Source organism: Anser brachyrhynchus (assembly GCF_964034855.1).
Source record: "Anser brachyrhynchus genome assembly, chromosome: 2".
NCBI classification, from domain to species: Eukaryota; Metazoa; Chordata; class Aves; order Anseriformes; family Anatidae; genus Anser; species Anser brachyrhynchus.
This window is the reverse complement of record NC_137695.1, coordinates 105,603,849-105,616,292: the sequence shown is the minus strand read 5'-3', so window position 1 is coordinate 105,616,292 and position 12,444 is coordinate 105,603,849. Positions and strand designations below refer to the sequence as shown.

General features: G+C 38.4%; 1 protein-coding gene across 5 annotated transcripts in view; it reads left to right on the top strand.

The window, feature by feature from the left end:
* LDLRAD4 (low density lipoprotein receptor class A domain containing 4) overlaps positions 1-12,444 on the top strand; it is a 290,554-nt gene that overhangs the window by 62,737 nt on the left and 215,373 nt on the right. The window lies entirely within an intron of this gene.

The window sequence follows — 12,444 nt, the reverse complement described above, 5'->3', positions numbered from 1 at the left end:
TTAGCTTTTCCAAACAATTTCCAATGTTTTTTTTTTCTTAACACAAAACTCAGTAAAGCACTTGAGCATGTGTTTTATTGTTCTCTTAAATCAAACCTTGGTCATCAGGGCATGAATCCCTTTTCTTATTAAACTACAACTGCTGGGAAGCTGTAAGGGGGTTGCATTCTCCAGTGAAGTATTCCAGGTTATAACAGCAGCCTTTGCCATGCACTAACCGTGTTTTATTTTAACAGCATTTATAGGAAAGTGATAGTGAGGAATAACTGTGAAATGAAGAGTTTGTGTTTTAGCATGAGGTGTTTGTTTTAAAATTGCTAATTATAATTTTTGATGATGAAATTGAGTTGAAGTTCTAGAGAGGGAATATACAACTGAAAATATAGGTCTTTGGGTAAAAAATACAACTATACTTTTTTAGTTTAGTTTCAAATTTTCACTTGCTGACTTCTGAACAATCTGCTTTCTTAAGCTAAAATCAGCACATTTTGTGCAAAATGAACTTTAAATTTCAAAACGCTAACAAAAAAAATCTGTGAATAATCGGGTCTTTGGTGGTACATTAATATTTCATACTGAACTATTTATTAATTACAAAAGTTTTTTTCTTTTTTTTTTTCTTTTGATAAATTAACATATTTGTATGAGGTATGGTAGACTGCTGCCAAAGATCTTGTCTTCTGAAAATTGCGTCAGCATGAGATCAGTCTGACGGGGATTTTGCAGGTGTGTGTGGCTGTTTGGCAGTGGTGTGAACAAAGGAGGAGGATGTTGGTGAGCTGGCTTCCATACATGTGGAAGCTGCAGTTTGTTTCTAGTCATCCATCTTCATTTGTACCCTCTCAGTGGAATATATAATGTTAGGTTTGGATTTCATTTTAATACAGCTAAAGTTGGGTCTTGTTAATCGGGAAGTCCAAAGCTTGTTTCTGTTTAAATTCTCTAGAAAATGATGCATGCTTCAAATTTATTTTATTTATTTTATTTTGTTTTATTTTATTTTATTTTTTTTTTAATCTAAAATGCTACTCTTATTTAAAGGATTCATGTCAAACTTGTAGATCAAAGACAGGCTATGTAGAGGCACACTGCTATGTTACTACATACTAAGGGAAATACATCACAAAGAGCTTATACTTAAAATGGAATACTAACAAATAGTTTATAGATCTGATGATCTTGGCTGGCAGGCAATGAAAATTGCTTGTCTCCTGCATTAATTTATGTGTGTTAAAGAGCTAAAATACTAACTGGGGAGATGGAGTGGATGATCACTTTTTTTTTCAGGTTTGCATATCTTGCAGTATTGCCTAGCAAAAGTTTTGATCCATACTAAGTATATGTAGAATCATAGAAAATCCCAAGTTGGAAGGAACCCATGAGGATCATTGAGTCCAACTCCTGGCCTCACACAGGACCGTCCAAAAATCAGACCATGTGTGTTTTTCATTATTCTTTTATTTCATCATTCCTTGATTGTTGTTCTCTGATGTTCTTCGTTGTACTGCTAGAAAGTCTTGTTTTAATATATTATAAATATTTTCATTAATGCACCCTGTTACAGTTAGAAGACTATAGGCCTAGGCATTCTTAGAGAATAAGTTTTAGTTACAAATATTTGTACCTACTCTTCCTGTTGATCTCTTTTAACTACCTGACACGTTGTATGATGTCTTTCAGCATTCTCCCATTTCAGTGACTACAAGACACACGTAGTTTTGTGTTCAAGCTATTCAAGCCATCAACTTTTTGACAGCAATTATTCTAAATCCACTTCAAACAAGGACAAAGATGCTGGCAGCTTTTTCCAATTCAATGTACAGGAATTCTTTCAGATTCTCACTGGTTGTAGAAAAGGAGAACTGGGTAGTGCCATTTTCACTTTAGCTTTGTGAAACCTAAGTGTTACTTTAAATTTATTTTTGGTTTTACTTTTTTTTGTTTCTCCTTATGGCATTTCCCTAAAATGTTTACCAATCCTATTCTCTTATGAGGTTGGCGATTTCGTGTTCTTAGTATCCACCTGTCCTTAACTCTGATTTTTGCTTCTGGATGAGTAACTGCTCAGCTGAGAACAGTGCAGACATGACTTCAAGAAAATGCCATTAGTTTTTACAATACAGTCCCTTTCCCTTTGATAAAACCATGAAGAATTTAATTGGGTGTACAATAAGAGGTATATTATTTGATATGTATATTTTTTTCCTTAAAAAAGTTCTGTTGCTTGGAAAGTTGAAAAGTAGTAGGAAGGAAACACAGTGCAATTAAAAATACTGACCATTTTTGTTTGTCATGTAAATGGAACTTGAAGTTCGTCTTATGCAAAACCTCCTGCTAGAGTACAAACTGGAATTTGACTTTGCTATATTCAAACCTGGAAAAAATGGTATACCTACTGCTGAATGGTTCTTTTATAGTGCAAGCTAGCCTTAATTTAGTACTGTTTCAGCTAGTCAGCTTTCTGTAGGCAAAATTATTGCAATGTTAGCAGTAAAAGAAAATGCATGTTGAAGAACTGAAGAAAAAAGCAAATAATTTCCAGAGCCTGACCTCACAGAGAAACCTCTTCCTTCCCCCAAGCCAACCATGATAAAATGCCATAAATTTTCTCCACATGTTCTAGCTGTGCTAAAGCAGACACTACTAAAGATTTGAAGCTTGTAATAAGATACGGTTCATCCTGAGGAGTGGGACTGAATTTCACCTTGTTCTTTACTGAATGTTTTCTTTTGGCTAGACATTTGAGTTGTATTTGTTTTATTTTTTTCCCCCCACAGGATATCTGCTAGTGGAGGGTAACATCGTTGGATGTACATTTCAGCATTTAATTTTTTGGATCAATGACCCATAGCTCCTTTTGTTGATGTTTTGGGGAGGGAATAGATCAGTGTTAGTGCTGTGTCTTATATGTGAGATAAACTTCTGCATCACTTAGTGCTAAACCCTAAAGACAAAGATGCAGAACAAAGACAATGGAACATTAACTTGCAATATTTATTCTGAAATTGATGTATACAGGTTAAAGTTTGTTCCTCTGTGTTACATTAGCCAGAATTTTATGATTTAAACATTACTTTTTATGACTTCAGAATTGATTAAAATGTATTACACTATGTTACAGTGATAGAAGTAGCATTTAAGAAAAGTTGGGTAATAGGAAGCTTTGTTACGAAAATGTTTAAATAGGTAAATTTTTAGTTCAAGTCCTTTGTGAAGTGCTGTTTGTTACCCTTGGGATGCAGCCAGTTCACTTTGTGTTGCTGCTCTTTGTAAGATGAAATTTTTCTGGCTTGTCTAACACCTACTGCTTGGAAAACAAACAAACAAACAAACAAGAAACAATTAAAACTCTTGGGTTCGTACTAATCTGTATCCTTGAAAAAGTCACATCCAAATCTGGGGGAGCAGATCTCAGATTTGTAATTGCCAGACCATTTTTTTTTTTATCTTAATACTTCAGAGGTAAAGAATCCCTGTTGTCCTGCATTTCCAAAGCACTGAGCTATGTTGTGTCTTACAGCTGAAATAAATGTGCCAATGAAGATGAAACCAGTCTCTCCTCAGGAGGAAACATGCCTCTGGTGCATCTAAGAAACTGGTGAAGCCAGGTGGGCATGTGCACAAGTGCCCAGGCACAAGGGCTTGGGGGTGGCAAGTAGCCCAAATGTCTGCTCCTTTGATAGCTTTGATAAAACAGGGAAGAGGAGAAGCAATTTTTGATCTCTAGATTTGAAAGTTACATTTTTTAAGCAAATTCAAACATTTTTATGAATCACGAGCTAGCTCTGTGTCTAGGTTTACATGCTGAACAGAATGGATACAGAACGGTTTGGAGTAACTGTAGACTGCTGCTTGCGATCCGAGCCCTCCTACCTTGCTTGCAAGATGACCTTGAAGGCGCGAGGGGGGAATCCCCTGCTCGGGCGACCAGGATTGGGTGACCACCAGAAATACCGAGGGCAAAACTGGTCTGTGGTTAGGGAAGAAAAATCTTCTACAGACTGCTCTGACATCTCTCTGCGTGACCTCGGGTTGCTTCATCAGCTCTTTCTTTTGCTTGGTAGCGTCTGTATGGGAAGGGTTGTGTTTCTCTTTGGACTTGGTTTCCTCCCTTTGTATACCTGTGCTGACTGACTTTGCTGGAGTTATTTCTGGTCGGTACAGATGTAAGATGAGAGGCCGGGTTTCTGTTTACATTGTCCGCATACGTTTGATCTCTTTTTAAGCTTTGGCGTTCAGTCTCTGCTCTATGCAGAACTTAGACCGATACAAACATTTTCTTAATGCTCTGTATAAGAAGGAAAAAGTTTAAGATGATTAACTCCTGAATGTAAAGCAATGAGCAGGTCCAAGACTGAAGTGCTAATAGTTAAGCTACTCTGGAAATGAGTTTCTTCAGTATGAGGTTCGGTTTTACATGCTGATGAATTTTGGGTACGTAGAGAAGCTCCGGGATGTCAGGCAGAATGTCAGTAAAGCTGTTTCACACTTAAAGTCTGTCCTACAAGGAAAGGCCATTGCAGTCTGGAGTATTCCTCCTCTAGATATGCTAATGCACTGTGAAAGTGCACATCATGCCTGGATGGGCCCCGCTGATAAAATACTGCCTGGAGATCTCGCAAAGTGCTAATGTGTCAAAGTGCCCACAAGCAGAGGGTGAATAATACTGCTTTCTAAAGGTCACGTCTGTTGAAGTTAGCTCGTGCGCTCTTCTGCTGTGGAGCTGGATTGCGCTTTCAAAAGTTAGCTTGTTTTTAATAACATCAAAATCTGTGTTTAATTGATAAAATCAACAGGACTGATAAAGTGTCTTGATTTAGACGGGAAAGAAAAGCAAACACTGAAAATTTCAAGTCAGTCACCTTTAAACTGGCTTGTTGAGTTAGTGTGGCTATCTCACCTACTGTGGTATTTTCCCCAAATGTGTTGCCCGTGTGGGGAATTTCCTTCTTTTCTTCTCATTTCCAGTCTCTGTGTCTTTACAATTTAATGAGTGTACACTTCAACTTAAGTGTCACTTTCTTGAAGCAGTTGCTGGCAGTTATGTAGAACCATTTACCAAGCAAAGTTATAGCTATTCTCACTAGAAGGTGGATATTTTTAAATACTTTTAAAAACAAACAAAAAACCCGCACAACTACAATCTTAGACTAATTTTTTTTCTTACATTTGCAGTAATGTTAATCTTTGCGTTCTTTGTCTTTCTGTTTGAAGCCTTCAGCCCTTCTTATGCTTTTAATGTTTAACGTAATTCGTGAAATACTGTGGGTGTAGTGTATCCTTTGTGTCAGTAACATTAAATAAAATGTATGTGAAACTATAGTATAATTTGAAGTAGCTTACCGATTATTAGGCTCTTGCAGTTTTATTTGGGACGTGGTTATGCTTAAACACTTCTCATAAAACAAGTATATAGGCAACTTACATGTTAATATAGCTAAAAAAAAATCTTCAAATGACTTTTATTAGTAACATAATCTATCAAACTTGTCAACTATTTTTAGTGTCTTGCTGGACGTTTGTATTCATAGTAAGTACAGGACAGGAGGTTATCTTGTTTATACAGTATGTGGCTGTCTTGGATGTGCAATTTTTTTTTTTTTTAAACTTATTCCTATCTCTGAGTTCTTCATGATTTTGCTGTGCATTTTTTTTTTCTGTCATGAGGAAGAGACATTTCCTATGTAGTCAGGAAAAGGTTTATCCTTTTCCTCTTAACTATTCCAGTTAGGAGAGTGCAGGCTGTAGTGAAGCTTTGTGAAGAGGAAATGCTCTTCCTCCTTTTGTTTCCTTTTTTGGTTCTTCTCAATGAGTTGTTTCTTGACACCACGTGCTTGGTTTAGAAGCTCTGTTTCATCAGGATGGTATCTTCCCTAAATGTTCGCTTAATAAGGAAAAGCATTTTTGAGCCCGCTTTTATGAGTATATTGAAGTAATGTTTTTTCTTCTGTTTGACCTGTGTTTTCATTGCTCGGCTTTTAAAGGATAGGTGAGAGTTCATCTTTCCAGCACATACTGGCCGAGTGTTTCTATGCACTCTGGTTGTTGCTTATTTAAGCTAGGGAAGACATTCTCAGGTTTCGTTTGGTTTTGTTCTTCCATTCCTCCTATCTGCCGAGGATCTTTCCATCAGATAAAGGAGACTTTGCTGTCCTAACTTTACATTTTCTTTTTTGCTGCTTTTTGAGGCATCCATTTACGGTCACTGTTGCTTCTTCCCTCTTGAAATTAAGTTTATTCTTAAAAGCTCACCAAGAAGGTACCAGCTGATTTAGCTGCCTTGTGAACTGCAAGGCACGGGAATTCCTACACGACAGCCCTTTGTATATGTACAGAAGCGTAGATATTTCCCTTTTTAGCCTTATAGCATGGCTATCTTAGGTCTCATACAAGTTCATTCTTGTGATTCTGGTCTAGTTTCAGCTGCCAAATGCCATTTCCAAGGCATTTGCATGCGTGGTGGAACCTCCTGCTGCAGGAAAACGCGGTGGCACAGCACTCAACGGTTCCAGTGCCGCGTTTCCTATTGCCCTGGGATGCCCTTCTGGCCCTTGTGGGCACTGTGCTGGATAGGGCCTTGGGCCATTCGGAAGGATTGGGAGTTTTAAGGCAACCGAGAGCTTGATTATCGTCAACTGACTTGCATGTGTAAGCACATGGCTTAAAAATGAACCAGAACTCAAAGCCCTTCTTGTAGGCTTGATGCCATTGTCCAGTCTCCATTGAATGAACTAGGAGTATGCAGATGGAGCACTGGTGGTACTCATAGTTGCTTGGTGCACCAAGCAAGGTGTCTAATAGGTGGCTGTGCTTGACAGTAGTTATTAAGCACCTCAAAATTTGAAAAACAGGACATTTAAAAATGTTTACAAATTTAGAAGAGCAACAGAACAAAAGCTTGACATCAGTTTGTGGTAAAACTAAATGTAGTACCTTAGTGGCAGTATCTGGTGAGACTGTGTATACCAATATATTTTTTTCTGAAATACTTGTTAAGTCCTACATTGTAAAACATGGTGAACTTAACTAGGTGTCAGGTACCAGAAAAATCATGCTGCTTATTTTCATTTGCTGTTGCGCATTTTTGTTCTTTTTTTTTTTTTTTCCTAAGGGGAGAATAAATTTGATTTGAAAAAAGAAAGAGGAGTCTTACAGAGGAAGTACAGACCTGATTACAGTCAGGACAAAGATGCTGAAAATGGTTTGAATTTACAGAAGTGAATTACAAACAAAATTTGAGGTAATGCGGATATAAATCTGGTTAAAATTATCCTTATGGCTGTACACATAACTAGAAAGATAGTCCATCCAAACCAGAATATTTGGATGTACAGAAGGTAGGATACTTCTCCCTAACGTAGGCCATTTGGTCAGCCTAAAGATACTCCAGGAAAACTTTGCTCTCATAATTGAATGATCCAAGTTACTAATTACTTTCCCATATTACCATGCGAATCTACTTGATTCTTTACCTACGTGTTGTTTTTCCCTGCATCTCAGCAGCTTCATCTTTTCATTCCAGTGTTTTGGTAATTCAGCAAAGATTACGTGTACACCTGCTGAATTATCTTCCCTCTTCCCTATGCGTTATGATTTGGAGCTGTTCGGGAAATGCAGTACATCTCTCTCTGCCTTCGTTAAAGAAAACTTCCTAGCCAAGATTACTGTTAACTATTCCAGACATTTTCTTCAGTTACAACAGAAAACTTTTTTTTTTCTCTATTAATGCAAGCTGGGGGCAGGGATTAACAGGCATTGGGAAAATAAGGCTCCATTTTATATTCAGGTTTATAGTCAAGAACACATCAATGACTTCTTAATGAATGGGTGAGCAATTGCCAGTGTACAGTGTGCTGATACCTTGTTAAGTATCAGCTATCCATCTTTCAAAGAAAACCTCATGATAATTGATAGCCACCTTTTTTATTTATAATCACTAATAATGTTTAATTAATCTAGTCAGCAGTGTGTATAGAAGGTGATAATCTGTATTAATTGATTACAAAATGAAACCTTAATATTTAGTAAATGTGACAGTGATCACCAGAAATAAAAACAAACATTTCTGTAAAACAACATTTCTTCCCAAATGTTATCATCAGTTATTGAGTGACGCTAAAGGTATTCAGCCCTTTTAGCTTATCCTTCCTGGGGTTTACCATGCTTTATTCTTCTCCATTTGTAGCTAAAGGGAAATTGTCTCCGGCAGGTTTCTGGGTGGAGAGGAGGGTGAGATTGGGATGGGAAAGAAGGGAAAAGGAGCTTATAGAATAATCGAGACAGTGTTTTGGTTCTGTCTCGTCCTTCAGGGTGCTGCCCCGCTTTCCCCATCCTGAGGCCTAGGGGCCTCTTTGCCACAGAGCATGGAGCCACCCCTTGTGCCCAGAGGTTTAAAAGCGTCCCGCCTATGGAAGGTTTCCTTGTTACTTGTTTTCCTAGGTGTGGGATGAAACCTGGTAACATGTAGATAGTAGCAGATGATTGATTTATTAATTAGCTGTCTAGTATGAAATAGCAGGAGGAGCGTGGTGCTGCTGCACAAGCCCATGAAAGAAATTTATTGGGCTGTGGAGGCACCGAGTCTTTGAGTAGAATGGAATGTGCTCCTCAGAGAGTGCTAAGGACTGTGGCTTTTTATTTATTTATTTATTTATTTAGTGTTTGTGAAGGAGCTCATGAACAGCAAAAGGGTTGTGCTTGTACCTCGCGGGCACTGCTGCTGTGGCGGCAGAATCTGCAATGCCAACGAGGCCTCTCCCACGTGGTGGTTTGTGCTCGGCTGTCTCAGAAGAGGAGCGTGGCGGTGGCTTCTGAAGGAGCCAGCAAGGATGTGGATTTTGGTGATCTAAAACATAAAGAAAAGGAGACACTTTGAATTCAAAGCCATTACGTGACTGTCATAGCTGGTCAGACCTCATGTTGGCTGTTTTCCAGGCCCTACAGAAATTCTGTTTGAAAAGAAGCAAATTTGATAGGAAACCTTAAATACCGGGCCCACAATGTAAACAAACATCTCAGTCCGTTGGTAGAGCTCCCCTCCTGTTTCTTATGAGTGAAATACTCCACCAGTTTTCTTCAGCTCTTCCCTCCAGTGTATTTTTTGGTGGGCATGACTATGCAAAATGCAAGAGCAAAGGCCAGCAAGAATCAAAAATAAAATAATATAAAATAAAATCATGACAGGGTGACGTGAAGTGCAGGAGGGCAGCAGAGCATGGGCTCTTGGGTTGTAATGTCCTTTTTGACAAGTGTGGTTCCCCTGGGGCAGCAAAGCAAGTTCATCTGCATCTACCGACTGCTTCAAGGTGCGTGTTATGAGGAAGGAAGGAAGGACAAGGAGAAAAATGTGCCCTTCTTTGGAAATATGTGATGCTGTTTCGGTGCCGCTTGACTCAGGGATCATAAGTGCTTTAAAGATCTCGTTAATGATAATAAGCTAATATATTGAAAACTAACGGCCTTATATCTCCATTGAATGGAAGGGTTGTTGTACTTGATTTCTTTAGTGCAGTTGTAAGCTCGCTTGGGTAATGACCTTTCTTATGTGGTTTGTAAAGCGCTGTGTTTACTGATGGTATTCTGCAAATTGCCGTAAAAATACGGGGGGTAATGTAGTGCCACTTACCTCATCTAATCTTTTTCTCTTCCCAGCGTAATAAAATGATACAATTATAATTGAAGAAGATACTAGGCTAATGTAGTCTAATGCTGTTGTTTTCAAGGAATTAGAAGCCATTTATCAGATATTTAGAGTAAAATGCCTCTTTTAATTCTTTGAAAATCGAGATGACAAAGTTTGGTTTGAAAAAATCTGCTTTTATGTACCTATTAACTTAATTTTGAGGATGTTTAAACACATATAGTTGGTATGTCCAAAGAAAGTGGTAAAATTTTAGGCACATGTTCTTTAAAAGCTGTGTCATAGTTGAGTTTGCTTCAGATATTTCTAAACATAGGAACCAAAATTTGGTTGATTCCAATTAAATAAATAGAAAATACATATTTTTTAACTTGATCCAGGTTCAGTCATGTATTAAAAGATGCTTGAGTATACATGGCAGAAAGGAAAGGAGAGATTTTTCCTGTTTTGAAATTTGGATGTTAGTTTTTGCGGTGTTTTCTGCAATATTCAGTGTTTTTATGGCTTCAAATTGTAGACTCAGTTGATTAGATGATAAATTTAGTTTTCATTGGAAGGAGGGGAGGCTGTGTTCAGCTTTGCTGATCCAGAGAAAAGCTGGAAAATGCTTCAGAGGAGCCCCGATTCACTTTATTCTTTGAGTGCCTTGATTTTGAGGACTGCAACCTGTGCCTTTTAAAAGATGGAGTTTGCGATGCACAGAGTAGCACATATCGAACAGGGAGCAATATTGAATGTCGGCTGCCGTTCTGTAGTAATGAATCCGCTTATGAATGGCTGTGGCAAGTTTAAAGGTTATTATCTCATGTTTGTTTACTTTGTAAAGATAAGATTTCAGAGAAAATCGAAGGGCACTGTCTGGAATTCTCAGTCACTGCAGTTCCATGGAGAATATTGATCAGTTCCTAGAGGTTGCAGGGGACTCATTATCTCCCTGCTCGTTGTAGGCTGCTGATGAAATCTCCAATATTTAAGCTTTGTGATTCTTTTATTGTTGTTTTGGCAGTTTGTCAAAATTAAATGGCTTAACCAAATCAATATGCTGTCTTGCTCGTTAACATCTGCATTTCACATGTCCAGATTTTTGTTGTTGTTTTGAACATATTCAGAGTGGATTGAGCCACAATGATGACAGAAGGAGCCTTGGCCTCCAAAACTCTTAGTCTCTAAGGAAATTTTCTGGAAAATAAACTCTTCACTCAGTTCTGCTGTCACAGTCTCCACCAAAATCAGTGATAATTGCACACGTGCCCGTGGGTAAGAATCTGCTGCTAAGGGATAGACACAGCACTGAACTTTACTTCATGAAATTCACTTAATTTAGAACAATAATTAGTGATATTCAGCAATGTTTAGCGGTGAGACAAATAACTGCATAGTTAAGAATAAATGAATAACTTCCTTTTTGTTGTGATGGCCTCTGTTTCCATTGGGTGACTATGTTCTTCTCACTGACTAAAGTTGTGGTGGTATGTGGCTTTAGATACATGTTTATCATTAACTAAAATAACACAGCTGTTAAGAAAAGGTTTATTGCCATGCCTGTTCTGCACGCTAAGCACATTCTGCGTGCATGTCAAACAAAATGCCAATTTAATAGGCTCCCTCCGAGCTTCCAAAGGAGTGATGATGAAAGTTTGGCAAGTTCACTTGTGCAGCTCTGTATAAAATCTGCAAGGCCATTATCTACCAGACACTTGCAATATGCATAATGCCAATGGTGTTTTTACATTCTTAGGAGTCTAATAAGCTACACGCGTCAAAACTGTAAAGTTGAATTATCTTAAGTGTGTGTAAATATGGCAATACAGATCTTTTCTCTTATTCATGTGGAACTGTTCCTGATCATAATAATTAAAAAATAAACAACATCAGAAATATTTAAATACAGCACAAGTATTTTAACATTTCACTGCTGTAGAGTGGGGTGGGAAAGGGAGGAGGGTTTGGAAATTCCTCCTGTGAGCGGCTGGGGCTCAGAGCAGCAGGACTCAGAGGCTTGCTGCCCGTGGCAGCTCGGCTGTGTGCTGTAGGTGTCTACTTTAGGTTTGAATCCAGTGACTTCTGGAACTAGCAAAATCTAACGTGGATTTAGTCATCAGTTGTTCTATTTCTTAAAAAAAAAAAAAAAAAATATTAAAATTAAGACTCATTAATTTGATCTATTTGTTTTGATCAGAAATGTAAAGGAAAGCAAATAAAAGGCTTGTTGCAGACGCATCTGTCTACATCCTTACCTGACACCTCAGTAATACACTTAGCAGGTTGGCAAGTTCAGGCTGTCAGAGAGAGCATGCAGTGGTGAAAAGCTGTGTTTGTCCCAGAGTAGTTGGGGCACTGTGCAAATGGCCAGGATAGTGCTCTAACCTTGTTTCTGCTGTCCCTTTACTTCTAGCTTCATTCAGCTATCCGGTCTCTGCAGCCACAGTTGCACAGGAGCTCTGTAGCCTTCCACAAAACAAAACTTTCCTTCTTCCAGGCAACGTCTAAAGTACTTAATAATACACTTTGTAATTTCCCTTTTTACCTCACATCAGATGACAGCTTGAAGAGCTAGGGCTGAGGGAAAGGCAAATTCAGGCTAACATTTTTCACAGAATCTATTTTGGGCATCAGCTTTGGGTGCCAGGCTTCAGAGAGCAGCTTTGGCTTAAAGAGAAATCGTGCGCTCTGACCTCGCGCTCACTCAGGTTTGAACTGCGGGACTCAGCACCCCTGTCAGGCTTAAAATGTTTCAGACAGAGTGACTCTTTTTGATAAACTGGACTTACGTGATTTGCCAGAGGTCAGATGAACCCACCCGG